Source organism: Equus przewalskii, chromosome 1 (genome assembly GCF_037783145.1).
Source record: "Equus przewalskii isolate Varuska chromosome 1, EquPr2, whole genome shotgun sequence".
Lineage (NCBI taxonomy): Eukaryota > Metazoa > Chordata > Mammalia > Perissodactyla > Equidae > Equus > Equus przewalskii.
The window spans coordinates 179631395-179654582 of NC_091831.1; the positions used below are offsets into that span (position 1 = coordinate 179631395).

General features: G+C 39.8%; 1 long non-coding RNA gene across 1 annotated transcript in view; it reads left to right on the top strand.

The window, feature by feature from the left end:
- LOC139083086 (uncharacterized) overlaps positions 1-21208 on the top strand; it is an 83487-nt gene extending 62279 nt beyond the window's left edge. Inside the window, exon 3 of the long non-coding RNA XR_011539650.1 lies at positions 19868-21208. This is a non-coding gene — a long non-coding RNA (uncharacterized lncRNA). The remainder of the gene's footprint in view (positions 1-19867) is intronic.
- Positions 21209-23188: the final 1980 nt, after the last annotated feature.

Consider the following 23188-nt stretch of genomic DNA (forward strand, 5'->3'; position numbering starts at 1 on the left):
GGTTTGGGGAGCCTCAGCACCATTGGCTACAAAGTCTATCAGCACTCTCCTATTGCAGTTGTCCTCTTAATTGGGTTGGTACCTAATGTAGCTGGTTGCTAGGCTCAGGGGCTTACAGTTGTGATAGGTCTCAGGCCTACAAGGCTGTTTTCAGTTCTCTTAGGAGTGCAGCTGAGTGGGGCTGGCCCTAGGCATGGGAGCACTCAATTGTTTCAGGCTTTGGAAGGTGGGGCTGATCCTTTTTATGGCTATTTGTGAAGCATAGGTCTTCTGCTGTTGATAAGCCTCACCCCTCCACAGGACCACACACATTGTCAACACAGTCCTGGTCCATGCACACTTCTCAACCCCCTGAAGTGTACCCCGACGCCACACTGCAGAGGCCCCCACTTCTCCACCAATGCCCCCCACAGTTCACCTGGTCCTCACGTAGGCCCTGCCCCACAGAGGCAGACACACTTGCCTGCTTGTAGAGGATCAAGGCACCCAGTGAATGCAGGCTGAAAATTAGCCTGAGGGCTTGCTGTTGAGTGGGGCCAGTCCCTAGGGCGGGCTGCCTGCCCTGGCTGAACTGGATTAAATCTGTGCTCTAGTGGGTGTGGCAGACCCCTGGGCTAACGGGCCAAGGGAAGAACCTCAATGGCCCACTGGGGTCCGTGTCAGCACACCTGGACTAGGTCAGAACAATGGCCCCCACCAATGCCTCAGTCTCCAGAGAGGTCTCTCCTCTCACCAAGATGCCCCCAGAGCCCACCAGGTGAGTCTCGTTTCACCAAAGGACAGTCAGCCTTCTCTCTGGTGATTTTAGGTTGCTGCAATGAGTGAGTTTGTATGTGGGCCCTTTAAGACCCGGGTCTTTTTGGCTTTTGGCTGATAGCTTTTCTGGGGGTACCCTCGCTGCAGTTAACAGCCAGAGAACCCAGACAGTAAGACCCCCATCTCAGTTGGGCTGAGTCTGAAGGATGCTTACAGCAGTATCGGCACCCCTGCTCCAGACCTCACTCCTCCAGGGAGGGCTGCGTACCTTAGAGTGGCTCCCACCTGGCCAGCTGAGAAGCTCCGCTGCTCCCAAAGGTGGCTTTTTTCCTGTCAAGCAGGAATTTATGCCTCTTCTGCCTTCTCAAGACTGTCCCTTGTTGTGGGGATTCTTTTTATCCAGTTTTCAGCTTTCTATCCAGGGTAATTTTTCCAAAAAATAGTTGTAACCTGGTTGTGTTTGTGGGAGGAGATGAGTTAGGAGTCTGCTTATGCCACCACCTTGACGAGATCCTCCAGTCATTTTTTATATACTTTTTTTTCACTTAGTAATTTCATGAGATAAGTATTAGAATACCAGCTTCACTTTTCAAATGATGAAATTGGGGCTCAGAGAAGTTACATAACTGGTCTCCATGGTCAAGTTATGAATAAAATATGGAATTACAATCCAGGTCTTTCTGACTGTAAGCATATTGTCTGTGACCGCATGACTGCAGACTTAGCGATAACCAGTAAGAGGAAGACTGGGCGTGATAAACAGCCTAGATTTCAGGAAGACAGACTTTATAAAGTTAAGAGGAAGAAAAATAGACATAATTACATGGCATGAGTCCCTGAAAGAGAAATGAGCTAAAGTTCAGAATTTTATTAAAGAGGTAATTCTTCCACATGATTACAAATGAAGGAGAAGAGGAAGAAGGACCCAAAGAAATCAGCATGGATATGCCGAGGATTCTCTGATGAGCTCAGATTTTAAACGCCGGGAGCAAAAGATAGAAGAACACGTGACTGTGGATGAATGCGAGACTGTCATAGACTGTTAAGAACAGAATCAGAAGGACTGTATCTTCAAATAAGTGGAGTCTTGTAAAAAATACAATGGGGCTAAAAAAAACTTTTGAAAAATTTAGGGTACAAGAAAGTCAAAGATGGCACATGTCCTGCTCAGGACTAACGGAAAAGCTGATGGGTGGAAAAGAGAAAGGATTCACAAATCCAATTTTGCTTCTATCTTCTCTGTGAGAAAATGATCTTGTAATCGGTAAGGATAGAACAAATATTTGAAGGAGGAATCTAAGGCCCTAAGAAAATGAAGAGATTGTGAGAGGACACCTACTGCATTCAGTCTCCAAAATGACCTCTGAGAGGACAAAGAACTGAACTGCTGGTGGTGTCTTGATTCACTAGCGCTGGTTACCCTGGAGCCAGGAGTACTGATTGAGTGAGTTCAAGTGGAGGTACACAGCAGTATAAAGAATCAAATGGGTGGGTTTTGAGCTAAGGTTGGATGGTTGGCAGATTCAGTCAGAAGCACCAAGCAAGAGACAACGACAGAAAAACAATAAAAGGAAGAGAGGCTAGGAAAGATGTTTGACCTGGCAGTGGTGGCAATCATGGGTGCGTAGTATCAGTCCTGCAAATTACCACATGAGTGACGGGTTTATTTTGTGATCTTGGAGGTAGGATGGTGAATGGGAAAATAAACTGACCTTGAAGAGCATTCGTAGATGCTGAGATGTGCTGAAAACTACAGACTAGGCGAGACCTAGAAAACACCTGAAGTTGTCAAGATTCAGGGAGATTGGAACTTGGGTGCCAATGTGGGGTTGATTCAAACAATTCTCTAGGATTGTTTTAAAGGGCTGATCTTTCTTGACCCAATGGCAACTGATGTGGATTAAGGCTGCCCCAGCTAGAGAAGCCCAAGGTGACCTGGCCTACATGCCAAACTATATGACCCAGTGGACTTTTTTTATGGTATGAATTAGGACTGCCCCAGGGAGAGAAGCCCAGGGCATCCTCACCTACATGCCGATCTATATGGCCAGATTCGCATCTAAAGTTATATGACCGCACAATAACCAGACCCCATCTGCACTGAAATCATTTAATGACTGTTTACATCATCTTTTCTTTTTCCAGTAAAAATAAGTCACTTACCCATGCCTTATAAAATTAGCCCTAACCCTCAACTCAGGGCAGCAGCAGGAGCTCTGACTGCCCATGGGTCCTGTCCCCATGCCTACAGCTCTTCACTGCCCATGGGTCCTGTCCCCATGCCTACAGCTCTTCACTGCCCATGGGTCTTGTCCCCAGGCAGCAGAAGCTCTGACTGCCCATGGGTCCTGTCCCCATGCTATTCCACACTATTCTCTAAATAAAAGAGCACTACTGCCAGATCTTGAGAGTCCAAGAAATCTTTCTTTCGACTCCTCGGCTCACCGACCCTGCATCAGCCACCTTTTAAAATTTCTCACAAATTTAGCACAGTTTATAAAACTATTTGAAATTTACTGTTTTACAATGTTATGTGTATTGGAACACATAATGCCAAAAACAAAAACTCTTTAAAAAAACACAGTTCAAGTCTCAAAGACTTTAAACTGAGAATTTCCATAGCTCAAATATAAGCAACTTTACTCTGAAGGCCATATTAGAAAAAAAGAAATATTTGTCAAAAATAATTCAGTGATACTGATGAATAAAGACGTCAGAAGTGATGGCTGGCATTCCCTATTTCAGAGTCTTATGATGTGGATTCCTGAGTTGTCATAATGAATTTCAAATATAGCAGTATCAACTTGGACCATGAACTTTGACTTCTCTAGATCTTACTTTCTTTGTCTATACAGTGGAAGGTGTAGACTTGATGAATTCTCTCTTTTTCTCATCTCCCTCTGTGTCTCTCTCTCTTTGTGTCTCTCTCAGTCTCTCTCTCTTTGTAGCCATCACATTCTATAGTTTTCTTTGGCAGCTCAGACATAAAGGTCACGCCAAAATAAATGAAATACATGTAAACCAAACAGACAAAGGAAGTCTATTGGCCCTGTGACATCTTAAAATCTCTTGCTGGCAGTTGATGGAGAGTCCGTTTCAAGCCCTCAGGTGAGGTTGCCAGCCTGGAAGGAATGTCAGGTCACAGAGAGAGAAACCAGGGCTCGTGGGTTAGACAAAGGGTGCGGTTCAAAGAGAAGAGGTCAAAAGTCTATCTGGAAATTAAGGGGTCCAGTTTATCTCAGCTTTTACTAAGTTCATGAACTTATTATTTCTTTCTTTCCTTTTATGAGCTACTGCTTTTTCCTTTGTCAGCTAATTTTAATATGTACTCTATTACTTCTTGGCTCTCTAACTCATGAATTTAGATTACTATGTTGCTCTTTAAGCTTTGAGGTTTCCATTTCCTTTTCTTTCTTCATGTTTGACTCTTGGCTTCAGCATCCTGGAAATGGTTCCAAGGGCGTCTTGTCAGCTTCATTTGAGTCTAAATCTTTTGAAATAATAATAATAACAATAATAATAATAATAACAAAAAATTCCAACTTCAGGCCAGATGAATACAAGAGACTCCCAAAGCACAGTGTGCCCAGTGTCAAGAACTGTGAAGGGTCTCAGGTTTTACCCTGTTTGCAAACTCACAACTTAGCCTGCACAGTTTCACCACTGCTGGCATAAGACACAGCTACAAAGGACATTCTTGCTCACAGCACAGCTGTCAGCATGAGCTTCATGTTCCCCTCGGTTTCCCCTGCCCCCAAGTCCCACAGGGGTCTGTGGAGGGGGCGCAGGACGATGCTGCACAGATAGTGGTTTGCATCAGAGCTGAGGGATCTGAGTTTAGAAACCCCAATGTTTTGCAAGGATCTGCAAGAAACCTGACTGAACTTTGCCCCAGAGGGAGATCCCTTTATTTTACTGGACAGCACATTTGCTGTGCATCCTTCTTGAAAATGTGGCTTAGAGCAAAAGCTGTCAGTGCCCCGCTCACAAGAAACGCAGGAGACCGTGGAGAAGTGCCTCTCACCGCGCAGTTTCAGCCCCTGCACACTTAGGGAAAGATAATAATGAAAGGCAAAATGAGACAAAGACTGGCTTTCAAGGTTTATTTAACATCTTTTCCCAGTTTTACTCCATTATTTGAATTTATTTTTTTTATAAAATATGTGTGTTTTATATATATGTATATATTTTAAACTAAAGTCATGTCCCCAATTTTATATTATGTTCACCCAGTGGAACAAAACAGAAAATAATATTTGGAGGATGAAATTCCATAAAAGAGTCAAATATAACAATGTTTTTATTCCATTTTAAGTTTGGAGCACAGGGTAAAAAATTTCATCTGTAAAAAGTTTAGCTTTCTCACTTTTATTATATTTTTTATCTTTAGTTTATAATAAAAGATTTTAATGCCAGAGAGTTCCAGGTAGAAATCATTTCCAATGTGCAATGGTAATCCTCTTTAATAAGTCACTCTTTATTTATTTATTTAAAGATTGTCACCTGAGCTAACAACTGTTGTCAATCTTTTTTTTTTCTGCTTTTTCTCCCCAAACCCCCCCAGTACATAGTTGTATATTTTAGTTGTGGGTCCTTCTAGTTGTGGCATGTGGGATGCTGCCTCAGCATGGCCTGACGAGCGGTGCCATGTCCGCGCCCAGGATCTGAACAGGTGAAACCCTGGGCCGCGGAAGTAGAGCGTGAGAACTTAACCACTTGGCCACCAGGCCGGCCTCCAAATCACTCTTTATTAAGGAAGGGCTGTGGAGGTGACGATGTGTTCACAGCCTCATGCCAAAGTTCTAAAATGACATAACAGAGAAAATAAAAAAATACTCTTCAAAAGTCTTAGCTTCTGGGAAGAACATTTTGATCACTCTGTTTCTGGGCATATTACTGCCAAATTATACCCTCTTATCTCTTTCTGTTGGGTGTAATTCAGGCCTCAGTCAAAACAATTTATCCCTGAAACAGTAATTTAAAATGACCATATTTATACAAAGACTACTATCCCCAAGACTACTGTAATTCAGTATACATGGGAATGTGGACCATCCTGGAAATGATTAAATGTAGGGATTTTCACTGTCCCACACATTTAGACCAAATATCTAACTGGTCCATCTGGGCAGGCCCCATATGCACCACATAGACCTGTTCCAAGCAGAAATTTCAAAAAGTTTGTTTCTAATTTTATCAAAGGAAATGTATATTCCTAAGGAAGCAAATTCTGGAATCTCTGCACACATGTAAACAACTAGTTTTCAGTGCAATCTCAGAAACTCAAGGAGAAAGTTTTGGCACCTGCATTTTAATACAGCGGTACTTATAGATAAAAACATTAACTTGGAAATTCATTTATACTTAGCCACCCCTTCAGAACAGGCCAGTAAAATAGAGCTTTTCTTAGCTCCAATGATATTCCCTCCACCATATGAAACCTTTGGCATTTTTTCAATGCTCCTTTGGGGCCTCTGTATCTCTGATCACTTACAGAGATCTCTTCCATTTGTCTCCAAAGGCAGAGTTTCCCCCCAAAAAATCAGAAAATTTCTCTTACCACTCTTAGTCTCCCTCTTCTCCCATTCCTCCTTGATCAGGGACTGGACTAGAGCAGGGGAGTCAGTCCTCCTGTAATCTGCCTCAGGGTCCTGACTTGCCTTCTAATATGGGTGACGTCACCTTTCCTGGCAGAATGATGTAACAACCTTGGGCCTGTGGCCAGGTGTCCTTGGATGCCGGTAGGGGCTTCACCTGGAGATCTGCTCCAGTTGTCCCGCTGCCTCTAGTGCTCAGGCACCCTCTCCCGGAGCAGAAAGAGGAGGGAAAGCTCCTTCTCATTTTGTCCTCCCTGGTCTCCTTGAGGTTTGGCATGGTCTCTCCTTCAGCAGGGTTAGCTGTTGCTTTTTCACTCCTGCTGTCAAAATGATTGGGGCCGAGTGCACAGGGATTATCCATCCCCACTTCATCACATTTCAGGGTTTACATGCTTGTTCGAATTCTCCAGTTAACCTGGCTCTTACTATGGTCAAACCTTGCAGAAGGACGCCTGGCTCTCTGCCTTCCAAGCCTTTGTCTTTTTGGCCAGAACCATGAGCAAACCTTGTAGAAGGAACTTTGTGCCTTGGACACCTGGATGCTGAGCCTTTCTTCTTCCCTTGCCCTGGGGAAAACTCTTTTAGTTTCATTATTTGAATATCTCCCCACAAGTTCCCTTGGGACTTAAGAAGACTCATCTCTGCCCCATCTCCTCATCCCTTCACCCCTGCAGATTTTTCAAAACCGCAGATCGTGTATCAACTGGTCTGTACTTAGCATCATCTTTTTTGGGAAACTCCATCCCAGAGAGTATACCAGGCACTGTTCTAGTTCTGCCATCCTCTTCAGTGCAGGTCAGGGAGCTGTGTTACTGGATACCCTTCCATCCTCCCAAGCATCTGTCTGCCTAGGTCGTTCTGAATCCTTACACAGGAGGACAGCGGCTGGCAGTCACCTTCCCCCAGGCCGGGATTCCAGGTACGCGGTGTTTCGTTCCAAGCAGTAAAGTGAACAGGTAGATTAAGAAAGACAATCTGGACTCTAACTATATGATTTATCCCTCAACTTTGGCTTTTCCAGAGTTAGTAGGAGTAGGGTCATCAGTAGAATCTATAGAGCCTTCATGAGAATTAGAAAAAGGTTCTCTTTCCACGAGGGTGATGATGGCCTGATGTGATTCTGTGCCTGGTACTCAGCCTGGCAAGTGGATGTCAGCTCCCACACAGCACTTGGCTGTGCATGTCTGGGCAGGGCCCAATTTACACTGTAAGAATGTAGAGACTCAGTTAATTTTGTGTCACATTATTACAGTAATGACATGATGTAATGTAGTGGTGAGTTTATTTTAGAGGCAGAATTCATTTTAATAGTTTTACAAATGACTTCAATCTTATATTTATGGAATCATTAAGAGTCTGAAGTAATCACCTAAAATTTTCAGCTGTATCTCATTGATTTTATGGAGAAATGATATGCTTTGGTATATTCACAAATTTGGGATTCATGAAGGTCTCAGGACATGTCCTTGTGTGTAACAAAGGCTGATGGTATTTTCAAAGCATTTGGATGACTCTCTATTATTTTTCCTTTATTGTAAGGCTACTTTACATAGCATAGATTGGGTCTATTTTAACTTTGTTTTACTTGAAACATTACATATCTCCTTTTTCCATGTCTAAAACATTTAAAGAAATCTAATTTGTACATAGATGAGGTTAAACTAATAGTGGTAGCAAAATCCTGAAAAGTTAAGTGTGCAGTTATAAAACAAAGTCATTAATATAGTGGACACTTTTATGGTAAATTGATGTTATGACTTATTTTATACAAATTTGAAAACCAAAAGGCTATTCCTTACATCAGATAATTGTGCAATGAGGATAATAAATCATAGGGTATTAGGGTACATGATTTCTAAATGTTTTTGGGAAAATTTCCAAAATATCTTGGCTGTCTCACATAAAGCTAAGCTCTTTATTGAAGAAATCTGTTGATATTCTTCATCGACTGTTTCAAGGGATTGCGTATAATAAAAACAAAAAAGACAGCAATTATCCTGAAAGTAATTTGGCCTCTTTAAATAGCATACATGGTAATAACTGAATAATTAAGGAATTGAATGCAGGTAAGTTGTAAACTAGTTTAGCTATGAGCATCACCGTCTTGAACCGTGACTATGGGAAATGCTTTTTAAATTAAGCACTTTTTGATAGTTGCAGCTGCCTTTGTAATTCGTTATTCTTCACTCTTTTCCTTTTATTAAGTCTTTAAAAGCAGACTGCATGCTGGGATGTCATAAAATTTCGCTTTTAATCGGTCTACAATGGTATGGGTCACATTTCAATATCTGCAATATGAAAGCAGGGTACCTGAGGAGCTGGGGTTTAGTGTTTTACCAGCATAGCATGGAGTAACACTTAATGTTTTAATTTTAAGTAAAGGATTGGAATTAACTTTTTTAAAAAAGTGCTAGAATGCTGCCTATGAATATATACTAATTGATGAGGTGAGAAAGAATGTTTTATTGTGCTTAAGAGCTGGAGATGAAGCCAGCACCGATTAGTTTTTAGAGCAGTTCAGGTATATGCATAGCAGCGACTAATAATGAGCAATGATGAAGTGGGAGGTATTATTCTGATCACCATGTCCAGCTGCCACTGTATTCTTAACAATGGGAACATGGTATTTGCAGCGGGGCACATGACGTGGCACGTTGGGGTAAAAGGTTGTGCCATAACTCATTTTAGGTATTGAAAGAAGGTGTGAGAAGCATCTAGGGGCTGTAGTACAAACAGGCAAAACAACAGAAGAGAAACCGTCTGGGAAGGAGAGCAGCCTTGGGCATGCAACAGGGTTTATCATTCCATTCTTTCTTTTCCTGGAGGTATGCAGCATTGCTATTTGCAAGGAGACCTGTTAGTAATAGGCATTTCTTTCAGTGATTCAAAGGTGAGTAAATCTTTTCTTTCCTGCGAGCTATAGTGTTTAGAGCTCTGACTTACAAGGGAGCTGATGAACTACCCTCTTCTCATCCATCTGCTTTATGGAAGAGATAAGGTTTTTTAAAATCAACTTAAGGTCTAATATTGGAGATGAGCAATTCTGGAGGCTTTTTCTTTTTTCACTTGTAGGATGTAATCACATTTATCTTAAGAATTCATCAAGCCTTAAAAGGTAACTATTTACAAGCAGAAATATTTCTGACAAAGTATCAGTGTTACTCAAAGTAAGAAGTGGTGATGGCTCCCTGGAACCTGAGTGTCAGGAGGCATGGATTGTTCTGGGTGTGCTTCTGGCTGGCTGATGACTCTGGGCAAGTTGTACAGTGTCTCTAACTCATAGGTTTTTTTTACCTAAAAAATAAGCAGATTGGCTATGTCCCTGGATTTAAAGGCTCTCTGTGAGGTCCCAGAATTCTCTGAGATGTCTCATCATTTGATTCGTAAGCTGAGTGCCAGGGCTCCAGACGGCTGTCCTCCACTGAGCCCGATGCCAGCCCTGCTTCTCAGCTTGTGTCTGTGGAATATATTTAGTAATCTTAGATTAAAAAAATGGTAATCCAGATAAAAGGTTGAAAACCACTGGGTTGAGATTAAAAATAAAATAAACTGAAAATTCCAGAAATTGTATTTGGCTTGTGTCGACAAAAATAATCCATAACCAATCTATAAATGAAAATTTGGGAGAGTTTATTCTGAGCTAAAATGTGAGGACCATGGCCCGGGGCCTTTCTTCCTGAAGGAAGAAAGGGCACCAAAGAAGCGGGGTGCACAGAGTGGTTATATACTCCCAAAGAGGGTGTTTCACATATGATTGAAATGTCCCTTTTACAATAGTCGCGAGACTGCTCTGTCGGCACAGCGATTGATGGAAACAGCAGGTAGGTCTGCTGTCTTGGTGAACACAGCAGGGTGGCAGGTCTGCTGTCTCAAGCTGGGCGGTCACAGGTGAGCTGGGTGGTCAAAGGTGAGCACACCAGTCAGTTCCTAGCCTAAGGAAAGATGCTTATCCTTATGGAAATGCCAATGTGGGGGAAAGTTGCACCTTTATCTTAAGGCCATTTGTTCTTGCCATAGTAAACGTTTAAAGCAGATATACAATGCATTCTCAATGGCCATGTCAGGCCATTTTGGAAAAACAAAGTCAGGCCGAATTAGGTTTACGCCAAATGGCTTCCTCATATACTTCAATATATCCTATTGCTTGCCATTCCTATTTGTCAGTGGAGAGAAAGGACTTTGTCTTTTTGTCTTTCTACTATCTAGCACATACCTTGTAATCCATGCATATTTATTATATGAATGCAATGCTGTGTGAATCATATGATTGCAAAGTTGTAACATGCAAGTGGGAAAGAAATGCAAAAGCACAAGGCATCACATCCGTGTTGATACGCCCAGGTTTCAATTCTGTATAGCTTGTGATAGCCAGGAGTGAAGAGCAATGTGGACTATGTTTGATGGGTAATGGTCAATTTTATTGGATTTTTGTACATAATCAGAACTTCAGTCTAAGAGCAAGGTATATTATTACAAATTCAGGAAATCTAGACAGAAAAACTGGGCAATTTAGAATAGCCTAGAAAAAGGCTTTTAAAGCTCTTTTAGTTTGATTAGAAAACACAGTCTAAGGAATAAGCTTTGTTTGCAGTTTCTTTCAAATAAGATTGAATACTCTTTTTTTAAAATGCGGTTTATAAACTCACAAAACTTTTTTTTTTGCATGGGAATATCTATTCTATGACTTCTTCTAAACAAAGAGAAGGTTTACAATTTACTTCTCCATTAAATAATGTTTTGTGTGTGTTGCAAAAATAAGAGAAGCAAGAATAACTCTAGCAGATGCCTAAAGGTTTAAGATTAAGGACACATGTAAATGTGATTCATGGCAGATGTTCCGTGCACCTGAATGAATATTCCCAAATCACAGCTAGAAAAATTTCGGAGTAAATTGACTTAACTTAGGGTAAATCAGAGTGGTCCCAGAACTGGATGGAATAGATGAGAAAGAAAAAAAATTACTTGACAGGACTCCACTAAGGAAAACAACATTCAAGTAACTAATGAGATATTCTACTGCCTAGAGGAATTACCCAGCCTTTAGCAAGACAAAGTCAGCTTCGACTGGCAGGAGGTTTGTTTTAAAATTGAAATGAGAAAAAGGATCTGGGCTTACAAATTATGGGAAGATATATTATCAACTGGGGGAAAAAATCAGAAAATAGCAGCCAACTCTTTTCCCCAACACAACTGAAAGGAGGAAGAAGGAAAGCAATTTAATGTACCCTGGTCAAGCAGTCACTTTCCTTTATCCTGACTAACAGGGCTTGTCAAGATGGTTCTGGAAATTGGATGAATGTAAGTAATGAATCATGATAGACATCGGCAAAATGCTTTATTTCTATTTCTCCTGGCTCAGTGTTTCTTGCTTGACGTTCATGGGAAGTTTACAGTCATTTTCATTCTTCAGATAGTCAGTTTCTGACTTCCCTGGTCATGAGGTTGAACAAACAATTAGGAGGAAGGAGATGTAGTCTCTGCTTGTTCTCTCTCTCTCTCTCTCAATCTCAATCTCTTTCTCTCTCTTCAGCATATCAACATATCAATGACAGAATCATGACTGGACTCTGGTTTTAAGCTTGACGCCCAAATTACTACTCCAACTATGATATGATGATAGTTACTGCTATATTTGAGACAGCCACCACATTTTCCAGCTTTAAGAGCTCACCTCTGAACAGATAATCTTATATAATATGCACAGAGTGAAAAAAGAATAGTTTGTTCCTCCCAAATAATTCTCATGTCCATAATTCTTTATTTTTGTTGGATTTACTTTAATGGTTATTGGAAGGAAAAGATTGTTTTTCTGATTTGATTGGTTTACTTACTTCAGTTCAAATGAATATTAATATAGTATCACTCACTATTATTTTTCTTTTTTGTCCTATATCAGGGTATAGAAAGATCTGCTTAATATCTAGTATTACATTCTGGAACAAAGGAGAATTACCTAACCCTAATAACCAAACCCCTTAACCTAGACATGTTGCCTCTGCTTTAGTTCTTGTTCTAAAGACTCAGAAGGTGAGGTAGAGTTTACTTTAGCAGTAGGGCAAAGTTCACTTGGAAGTTATTAGGATAGCATAATGGTCAAGTTAACTGTTGAAGGAAAATGCTCAGGGTAGGAAGTACCAATAATTATTAGTAAGCTCTGTTTAGATTTCACTGCTTTCCTCTCTCAGTAGATTTATCTATTATAGAAAATATCATGGCTGTAATTTTAGGGTTAGTCTTGTCAAGACCAATTTAAATTATAGAGTAAATATTATTAATGTTTTGCAAAGTCCCTGAAACTCTTACCATTCATGAACCTCCCAGATTGCTGAAGAGACATATATGGATGTTTGGGGGCCTGGGTGAAATTGTGAGGGACAGAGAGGAGCAACAATCTAGTATTTGCAGTAGAAGAGAAGAGAGCTGGTTGAGAAGCCGTGGGTTGTTGACTGCTGGTGGCTTCCACAGCAATGTCATGAGGGGATTTGGTGGGAGTGAGGAGGACAGGGTCGTGGCAGTTATTCATATTATGGATTTTTAGGGACTCAGTCATAGAACTAAACAATTTTATAGATAGAAAATTACTTCTTGATGTGATAAATGTAAATCAAGACATAGAGTAAAGGTAGGGAAGCATAAACCTAGGTTTGTTGGGGATTGTCTTCATTTATGCCTGTGGTCCTTGCTTAACTGTTAACAGCACCTGTGGTAGCCGTCTTCCAAGATAGTGCTCACAGACCCTGTTTCCCAGTGTTCACATGCTAGGTAATCCCTCGCCACACTGCACCACAGTTGGTCTGTCCGACCAGCAGAATAAGGCAAAAGTGACTGCATGTCACTTCTGAGATTAGATTATAAGAGACCCGTGATGCCATCTCTCTGATCATTCACCTTCGGCATTCCCGGTGACTCGCCAGGAGCAGCCTTCATGGAAAGGCTGTGTGAGGAACTGCAGCTTCCTGCCCACAGCCGCGGGAGCTCGGAAGCACGTCCTCCAGCGCGGCCAGGACTTCAGATGACTACTGCCGGGCCTCTTTCTACTGCAGCTTCCTGCCAACAGCCGCGGGAGCTCGGAAGCACGTCCTCCAGCGCGGCCAAGACTTCAGATGACTACTGCCGGGCCTCTTTCTACTGCAGCCTCATGAGAGACCCTGAGACAGAACCCTCCAGCTAAGCCTCTCCTGGACTTGTGACCCTGGGAAAGTGTGTGAGATAATGAGTGTTTGTTGTTTTGAGCTGCTAAATTTTGGGATAATTTGTTATGCAGCAATATGTAATAAATACAGCATCCCTCCCACTCCCCAAAGTGTCGTGATTTGGGTGAAAATTACAAAGTCACGTTATATAAAACTGCTGTGTTAACGGAAGTCTAATTCATGAACTATTAGGGATTTTTCTCTTCCATTGACAGTTGGAGTTTTCACTATGACATTAATATGCAGACACTTAACGAAGGTTATCAGGACAGAAGCATTTGATGGCGCCACAAGTCTAAATCTGTAGACTCGGAATCATGAAAGACAATATAGCAGAGTAGATAAGAATGTTAGATTTGGAATCAAATTTGCCTGGATTTGAATTCTGACCCCACCATTTACTGGCTTGAAGAGTTATTTAGCTTTTCTCTGCCTCAATTTTATCGTGTGAAAAGTGGGAGTAATAACAGTACCTCCCTCATAGGGTTTTCTTTTTTGACGATTAGCTGTGTATAAAGCCCTTACAATGATGCTTGGCACATGTGAGTATGCAATAAACATTACCTATGATTATTGCAGTAAGGAATTAAGTTCATATTTTCCCTCTTTTACATTTATGCACTGATAGATATTACCTTTCCAGTGATATTCTTAATGATTCATTCCTTAAATGTTTTCATGTTTTTATTGTGTGCGAGAGACATTAGATAGAAATACATCACCCCTTAAGGAACTTAACAATAGTTGGGAAATTTTCTATAAGCCTTTACACATATTATTTATGCTATATAATGTACATTAAACATGCATACATCTATAAAAATGGATTATATATGTTTGCATTGGCATAAAAATTATTCAACTGGAGGACTAGATGGTAAGGTATAGATTGTATACAAAAGAAAACGGGAGTGAGTTAAAAAACCACTGGGATGTGGAATTAGAATGGGAGAAACTTCTGGACATGGGAAGGCACTTTGAGAGAAATGTAGGAACTGGAAAATTTCAGTGAAGGAAGGGCTTCAGACTTGATAAGACGGCTATCCTTTCGATCTTATTAACCTTGTCGATTGAGTATCCCTAGCCTCTCAAGCAGGGCCTGGCGTGTAGTAAATATTCAGCAAATATTTGCCAAATGAATGTGTTGACCGAGAAGGAGGAAGATGATTAAAACAGTAAAAAGCAATGAGAATTGGCACAGTTGGAATGGACAACAAAGGACTGGATGGTAGCCAATTTGGTGGGAAGAATTCAAGAGAAGAGGAGATGATTTGAAGACATGGGGTTGAAGCTTAGTTGCAGTCTTCGTGGGAGAGACAAATTTAGTGGTTTTCAATGTTGTGGTGAGAGTTGAAGCCCCGAGGAGACAGATGAACTCACCATGAAAGTGAATTTAGAGAGAAATTCTCCCTAGAATTTCTGGGTGTGAATCAAAGAGGTGCAAAGGTGCTGAGGTCTGCGTGGGTGCAGGGTTGAAGGCGAGGTGTACCGGCCTACAGGTGAGGAGAAGGTAGAGGAGCTAGTTTAAGCACCATTAGAGGAGGGGAGAAGTCTGTAGGAGAGAGTGTTAGAAAAGGGACGGTGGTCGACAGTATCAAATGCTGCAGAGAAATTTCTCTTTGAGAATTAAAAATAGATCTTAGGTATCAGCTTCAGACTGTAGAAGCAAGATTTTAAGGAACTGAGGGGTACTGAAGAAATAAAGATGGCACTTATAATCAGCAAATTGAAGACTTTGTGAAATCAACAAATTAAAGAGAATCATAATTAGAAAGAGCAGAAGAGCCCGTGTTAAAAATTGAGACTCTGAGTGTTGGAAGATGAAAAAGAGCAGCACTAGGAGAGATTTGCTGAGTATTATACAATTATACTGCCAGACGTAATGTGAAGGTTGTCCCTCACATCTTGTATTGTTTTGGGATTATATTGCTTGTCATTTACTTTAAAATATTTCAGTACAAACACTGTGAAGTACACGGGGTGTTTGGGTTAACTTTGTTTTATAGCTAAGGGACTGTTAGTTAACATCAGAAGGGCCCTAATCGGAAGTTACATTCCAGGGCTTGTTGGTTACTCTCTGAAGCAACTTAATGAGGAGTATACACTCCAGAGGTTGTTAAGGCAAACAATTCCAATATTGCCATCTAAATCAGTACCAAAATGTTCATTAGTTAACAAAAGGGATGTTCAAAATAATTATTCCCTGCTGAAATGAGTGGTGTTCAGGAAACGTTGATGATTAGAACTGTACATTCACTACCTCCCTTGCAAAAACAAGGACTAAGAATTTGGGAAAAACTCATACAAAATAGTGCTGATAGCCTAGATCTGGAGGTCTAAGAGTCTGTTTCTCAATTTCTTTTCTTCTCTCTCTCTTTTTTTTTTTTGAGGAAGATTAGCCCTGAGCTAACATCTTATGCCAATCCTCCTCTTTGTGCTGAGGAAGACTGGCCCTGAGCTAACATCCATGCCTGTCTTCCTCTACTTTATATGTGGGATGCATACCACAGCATGGCTTGCCAAACGGTTCCATCTCCGCACCTGGGATCCAAACCAGCAAACCCTGGGCCGCTGAAGCAGAAGGTCCACACTTAACCACTGCGCCCCTGGCCGGCCCCTGTTTCTTGATTTCTAGAGTTGGCTGATGTTGCCTTTGGAGTACTATTGTATCTGCTTTGAATTGAACCATTTATGCATCACACTCATCAGAATGCCTGAAAGGCCAGGGGAGTATGGACTTCACTGAGCTTACAAAATAATCTCATGTAACTATTTGGGGCATGACAGCTAATGAGTGTCTTTATGTATAGCAGAGTTAGTTTTGATGCTTACTTTCATTGTAACACATTAACTGGTAGTAAGGTTATGGAGGAGAAATCATAGCACTTCCCCCTACCTGTAGTGATTGGAGGCTCTTTACCAAAGAACCTGATAATTATGAATGGCCAAGTTGGCTTGTGTCACTTTTCAACCAGGGGTATACATATACAGACAGGTAAGGCTTGGTGCAGCTGTTATGAATAAGGCAAAAAAGAAATTTACCTAATTTCCAGTATTTTCTAAATGTTTGCTAGTTTGCTTTGTAGATTTCATATTAATCCCATTTATTGTCCATGGCTCTTATCAATTATGTGGTAGACTGCTTTAATGACCCCCATTATTCACCTCTCCTTGTTAGCTACATACTTTGCTAGGTGAATTTGGCACTTTTTCCATCAAGAGGCAGAATATATTTCTCTTTCCATTCAATCTCTGTTTGGCCATATTACTTGCTTTGGTCAATGGGACGCTAGAGGTTGTGATATAAGCATAGGCTTGAAAAGTGCTTATGTTTTCAGTTGCTGTCTAGTAATTCTGCAGCCACCATGAGAAGGACATGCCCAGCCTAGATTGCTGGTCCTAGGAGGAGGAGGATGAGAGATGCTTGGAATGGAGCTGCCCTGGTTAAGCTGCCCCAGACAAAGCCAACTTAGAGCAGAGTTCCTAGACAGCATCCAGTGGCATGAATCATGCACAGCAGGTGCAGAGGCGAGCCCAGTTGAGTTGAGCTGACCTCTAGAAGACTCACAGACATGTGAATTATAATAACAAATGACTGTTGTTTGAAGCCATTGAGTTTTGTTACCCAGCGATAGCTAACTGATACAAGCATGATAATCTCCATTTGTATCTTTACCAGCTAATAAAATATATAAAGTAACTATCCCTTATATCTCATATTGTATGGGAATTATATTATTTTATGGACATAAGCTATTTTGTTATATAGGTTTTTGCACAAAGGGAGAGACATTTATTTAGCATGGGCCTTTACTTTCTTCAAAATGATATTACTTTAAGAATGAGATAATACAATGAATAAACTTCTCAAGGTTATCTACTCCCAAGGCTTCACTTCTGTACATTTTCCCTTTATGTACAGTACAGAAAGTCAGTCACTAGAGGCATAGCTATAAAACTTTTCAGAGGTCTAAGTCGTGCATTTTGTTAACAAGGGCAGAAATAGGATGGATTTTTCATCTGTCACAGACTTTGTGCTAAAGAAGATGTTGCAGATTTTGACTGGGGGCTGTACTGTTTTAACAGTAGGAGGATTTATGCCCACTTATCAGCACCCTAAAGATCATGTGTCTGTGTATTCATTTCTTTCCCTAGTGAATTAATTTATGTCTTTTCTTTAATTGAGATCAAAGAAATTTTACATTACTAAGAGCTGAGCTACATCATCAAGTAAGCTTAATATGGAAAATAAATGTAGGGAAAAAAATCTAATGGCTATCTAATGTATTCTCTAAAACAATTTTATTTTCCATGAATAAAGGCCTCCTGTGGCATTCTTTTTAAAGCTATCTTAGCCACATATCAACCATGTAAAATTAAACTCATTATTTCCCTCTGGAAGAAGAAAAAGTAATTCAAATAATGAATTATATATCTAGAATAAAACACACAAATTTTAGAGAAGAGGCAATTTCTACTTAAATTACTTGACTCATGAAAATTACAATATAATTTATAATTATTTCACTAGGTAGAGTTAGTTTGTTAAGGGAAGGAAGTTGGTGGAATGAGGGTTTTATTTCCTTGTAAAATGTCCCCGCGTCTTTGTTTTTCAATCTTGGTAACTTCTGAAGGCTTCGTACAATCATCTGACATGCACATCATATGAATTTCGTCCTAAGTGCAACATATCTCTTTCTCTCTAACGTTAGTTTATGCTTTTGGAACAAATCCTTTAAGGCAGTAGTGTCAGTGGAGTAGTGTGTTGGTGCCTGATTGGTTTTGATTACTTGTCATGATGTTGTGAATTTATCCTAAAGCATGGGAGAATTAAGTCAGTCCAAGAGTTTGAGCTGCATGTTTCTGACACAGTTAGGGAAAGTCTGGAAGCAGGAGGCATGGCTGCTTTCCTGAGAGTTGGTGGACCTGAAGTAAATTGGCTTTGAGGGTGAATGAGACTAAAGTGGAAGTTTGAGTGGTCCAAGTGGTCCACCAATGATCACACTATCATCATTGGCATCGGTTTGAAGACCATACGGGGGTTTGAAGAAAGTTTTAGGGTCTCATTCTCTCCATCGAAAAGAGAAAGACTGGCATTTCAATACATCTTTTCTACCATTTTCACAACTTTTGTGGCAATAGTTTGTGATTGATCCTACTTTTGATTAAAGTTAGAAGCCTTTTTCCTATCCTCTTTAGATAATAGCAGTCCACCAAATTTTAAATAGTGTAATTTGCATTGGATGTTGGAACTTGAACTTTATTGTCTTTAAGAATATGCAGAGCTTTGACATTCCATATGCATTCATATTCATTTCTATTTTATATTTTGTAGTCATTAACAGTTAAGAAATAAAGGGATTTTTAAATGATACGACTTAAATCTGAGTTTGACAAAAATGAATCATTAGTGGGTTTTCTAAGAGACATAGTCACTTGTGAAAACAGGAAAAATGGAGTGTCATTCGTTGATGAAGGGAAAATTCTCCCTATGATGAGATATGTATTTTGGGTGAGAAATTGACGTCTCTATTTAAGTGAAGGAGGGTCCTCCCTTGGAAATGTCTTTCATACTGAGTGACATAATGTATAATTATCTGCTACAGTGGTTGATGTGGTTTGTGTGTAGGTTATGATGTTCATTCGAAGAACATCCCACTTACAAGGTTCATATAACACAACCTATAAGAAATTTGGTGCCCCAGAGTTTTAAAAATCATTAATCATAGTGAATTAAGACAGTTAATCAAGCCTTACACACTGACAAAAGATTGTCCCTGAGGATTTCTACCCTGAAAACCTTTAGAAAATGATGGTTTTTTGGTTTCTACTTGACTACCTCAGTCAGTCAATTCATTTTCTTCAGCAGCAGTTCAAGGTCAATGATATGACTATGACAACTTTAAGTGATGTTCCCAGAACCTCACTCATGTAAGCTAGACTTCTGTTGTTATGACCGATGCCAAGAGTGGTACTGTCAAGAAGCCATCAGATTGCCTAGGAGGAGATTAAGTAAAGAAAAAGACCAATAATACTGTGTATTTCAATTTGTCTTCAAATAAAAATATTTAATTGGATATTTGTAACTGGATATGCAAAGTCTTTTTTTTTTTTTTTTTTTTTTTTTTACAATAAATGATGAGTCTTACTCTATAATGAGAGTATGCAAAAGAATTAGGCTAGGCCATGGTACATGGCATATTACTCTGGGAAAAAAATCAAAGAAAATATCTAATTGGGTTAATTTCTGTAAATTTTACAATTTCTGTAATTAATTTGAAATGGAATTTCTTAATCAGTTTTTCTCCTTTGATTCTCCAGGGCTCTGCAAGGTAGCAAATCATTGTAGCACTGAGTCACAGAGACTGTATTCTTGAAGTCCTGGCAGAGGCAAATTTCTCATTAACATTGATCTGAGAGACATCTGCGATGAGCCTGTACAACGAGCCGACCTGCCGAGCTGACCCGAAGCTGATGAGTGGTTCCGAAGGGAGGCAGGCTGGGAATGAAGACACCACAGTGAAATGAGCCCATCTCTGTTTTCAGAACATGACTTCGTAACTCCAGACTTATATGTTGAATTTCTTGAGGCTTAAATGTATAAGCTCTTCCACTATATCGTCCTCTACAATTTGAAAGTGAGTTGGAGAATTGAGTCAACTTGCAGGAGAATTCAAGCTCCTTAAACCCATAGTGCTTGGATAATACTGGAACTTAGATAATCATGAAATTTGTTTTAATCCCTTATTTAGTTTTGTAGAGACTCTCTGGCCTCCGATGCAACAATGGCTAATTCTTCTTTTCCAAGTTCTGGTTTTTTTTTTTTTTTAAAGAAAAAAAGAATGCCTAGGGTTTGTGGTAAAAAATCATATTGAAAAAGGAATTTAAAATATCCCTCTTTCTCCGACAATATATATCTGGCCTAGAGTTTATTGCTGGAAAACACTCTACAGTGAATGGCAAAGTAATAAAGGGAAAAAAATACTGGAAGTAGGTGACGTTAAAAATAGTGATATTTTGCTTCCGTGGGCTCTTTTCTAAAGAATGATGGCTGAAAGAAAATTATACCACTTTAAAAATGAATTTTAAACATTAAGCTGAAAAATGAAAGCAAGGCATTGTTATAGCAATACCAAATGATACTTTCTTCTGAAGAATTAGAAATAACTGTGAGTACTTTTCAGCCATTATGTAATCTCCAAGGCATTTCTCTGCCTTTCTCACTCCACCTCACCACACCTTAGGCATAAATCCCGATTTCTACTCATGTGTCGATGACAAAGAAAACAAGTATTGAGAACTATTTGACATAAATTTAAAACTCAGTGAATTGATAGTGAAAACTGATGCCCAATGAATAATGTAAATTAAAATGGCTAATAGGTTGGTATTCCTGGCTTTTCTACTTCGAACTTTGAGATATTAAAATTAACATGTAGAGAAAGAAATAAAAAATTTAGCGTTTAGTTATCAGCAGACAAGTACTTATATAATAATGTGTAGAAGTGTTCCTATTTTGAAAACTGAAGCAAGATAATTCATCTTACAAATTAGCGATATATTACAACAGTGCTAATTATGCTTATGCTGCTATAATTAAGCCTTGCCATGATTAAGAGTCTGTCTGCCTTCTCAATTATAAATAAACACTTTAAGTCATTATCTTAGGATCCCATGCTGTTTTCAGGGAAAAATTTTCCTTCGTCAAATACAAATCAAACCTTAAATTACGTGAACCATAAATTGCTGTTTCCGTAGATTTCATTATAGTGATGTCTGGAAATTAAGACAAGAGTTCATAGTTTTATTTGCTTGTGTTAAGCAGAATGGAGAATAAAGTATTAATGCTTAAAATAATTTAAAAAAGAGGAAAGCCTGGACAGGAAAAACTTTTGGGACTAAAACAGTTTACTATCAAGCATTATTCTCCTTCATGTTGAGTTAGCGCTCTCTGCTTACTTTTTGAACTTAGCTGTAAGGCAGTGCTGCAAATATATTCAAACAAGAGCTTGTTCATAAGAGGTCTTGATACCATCTGACACACACAATTCCTCCATACAGACCAAAATGAAATATCATAGCTGGCCACTGAATTTCTTTCTGTTCTAGGTGACACAATTTGATTCAATCTGGAATTGATTTACTCTATTCCAAATAACATTATAGGGCACAGTAAACCACCCATTTGATCCCATGAAATCATCAAGAAATATTTGTGTGTCCACTGCATTCCTGGTACTTAAGGCAGTGTTTCTCCTTTCGATGATCATTTATTGAGTACAAATTACCTGTATGCGTGTTGGTAGGTTCTGGGGGGTAAAATGCATGGTCTTGTTCTTGTCAAGCTCACAGTCTAAAGCAAGAGTTGGGCCAACAAACACTCATTGCCATGTACGATATGTACTGTGGGAGAGATAGTATAATGTGCTTTGAGAAAGGTGAAAGAGAGGAATATCCCCCAAATTACAACTCAGAGAAGACTCCTAGAGGAGACAACAGCCTACTTGAGCTTTCAAAGAAGATAAGATGCTAGCAAAGTTAAACAGTACAGAAAGGGTATCCTGGGGAGGGGAATCATCAGGCAGACGGGACAATATGGGAAAAAAGGTAGGATAATAATGCTAACGACTAACATGGATTAAGTCCCTGTTAAGATGCCAGTTGCCTCCTGGGTTTGTGTCATACATTTCCCCATTTAATCCTCATAAGAACTGGATGAGGTCATGGTGTTATCCATATTTTATAGATGAGGAAACTGAAATTTTGAGAGGCTAACTTGCCAAGGACAAACAACTTATAGATTGTTAGACAGAGGACTTAATCCGATATTGTTGACTCCAGAGCCCATGATCTCAATGTCTGTTCTGCTGCACAAAATAGTGTATTACAGGAACTGCATGTTGTTCTGAATTCATTCACTCAACAAACATTTACTGAGCCAGGCATTATGCTGGGTCCTAGGGATACAAAGCATATTCGGAAATGCTCTCTTTGCAGTGGTAGCTTTTGCTTGAATAGGATGGATATGGCCATGTAAGCAGTGGCATAAGCAGCTAGTGTTTTATAGGTGCTTTGTTAAGGTATATATGAGACTCAGTAGGGGGATAAAGTTTTGGTGAGTGTGAGAAGTCAGCGGATGGTTAAGAAAAGATTAACTGAGGAGGTGACACTATCTGAGTTCTGAAAAATGGGTATAGGGAAAAGAAGGAAGGGGCATTCCAGATAATAAAACCAACAGAGGAAAGCCATGGAGATAAAAATAGCCTGGATTTGGAGGTAATATCCAGTAATTCTGTACGGCTAAGGTATAGAGAGTGGCATGATCAAGTTTTGAGGGAATGGAGAAGAAAAAATGGTTTGAGAGTAGAATAAATAGGATTTGGTGATCATTGAATGTGGGAGTGAGGGAAAGTGAGAAATGTATGATAATTGCCAGACTTTGGTTGAGTGGCTTGTGATTGCAAATTCCAAGAGAGTGAATATGAGAGAAAAAATGGAGTTGAAATTGGATTGGGGAGAAATAATGATAGCAAGTTTAGTGTACATATGTTGAGTCAGGCAGAGATATCTATAGCTATTGTCCTGAAGTTCAGGACAATGTCTTGGTTGAAGAAATAGATTTGCAGTCATTCATAGTTACAA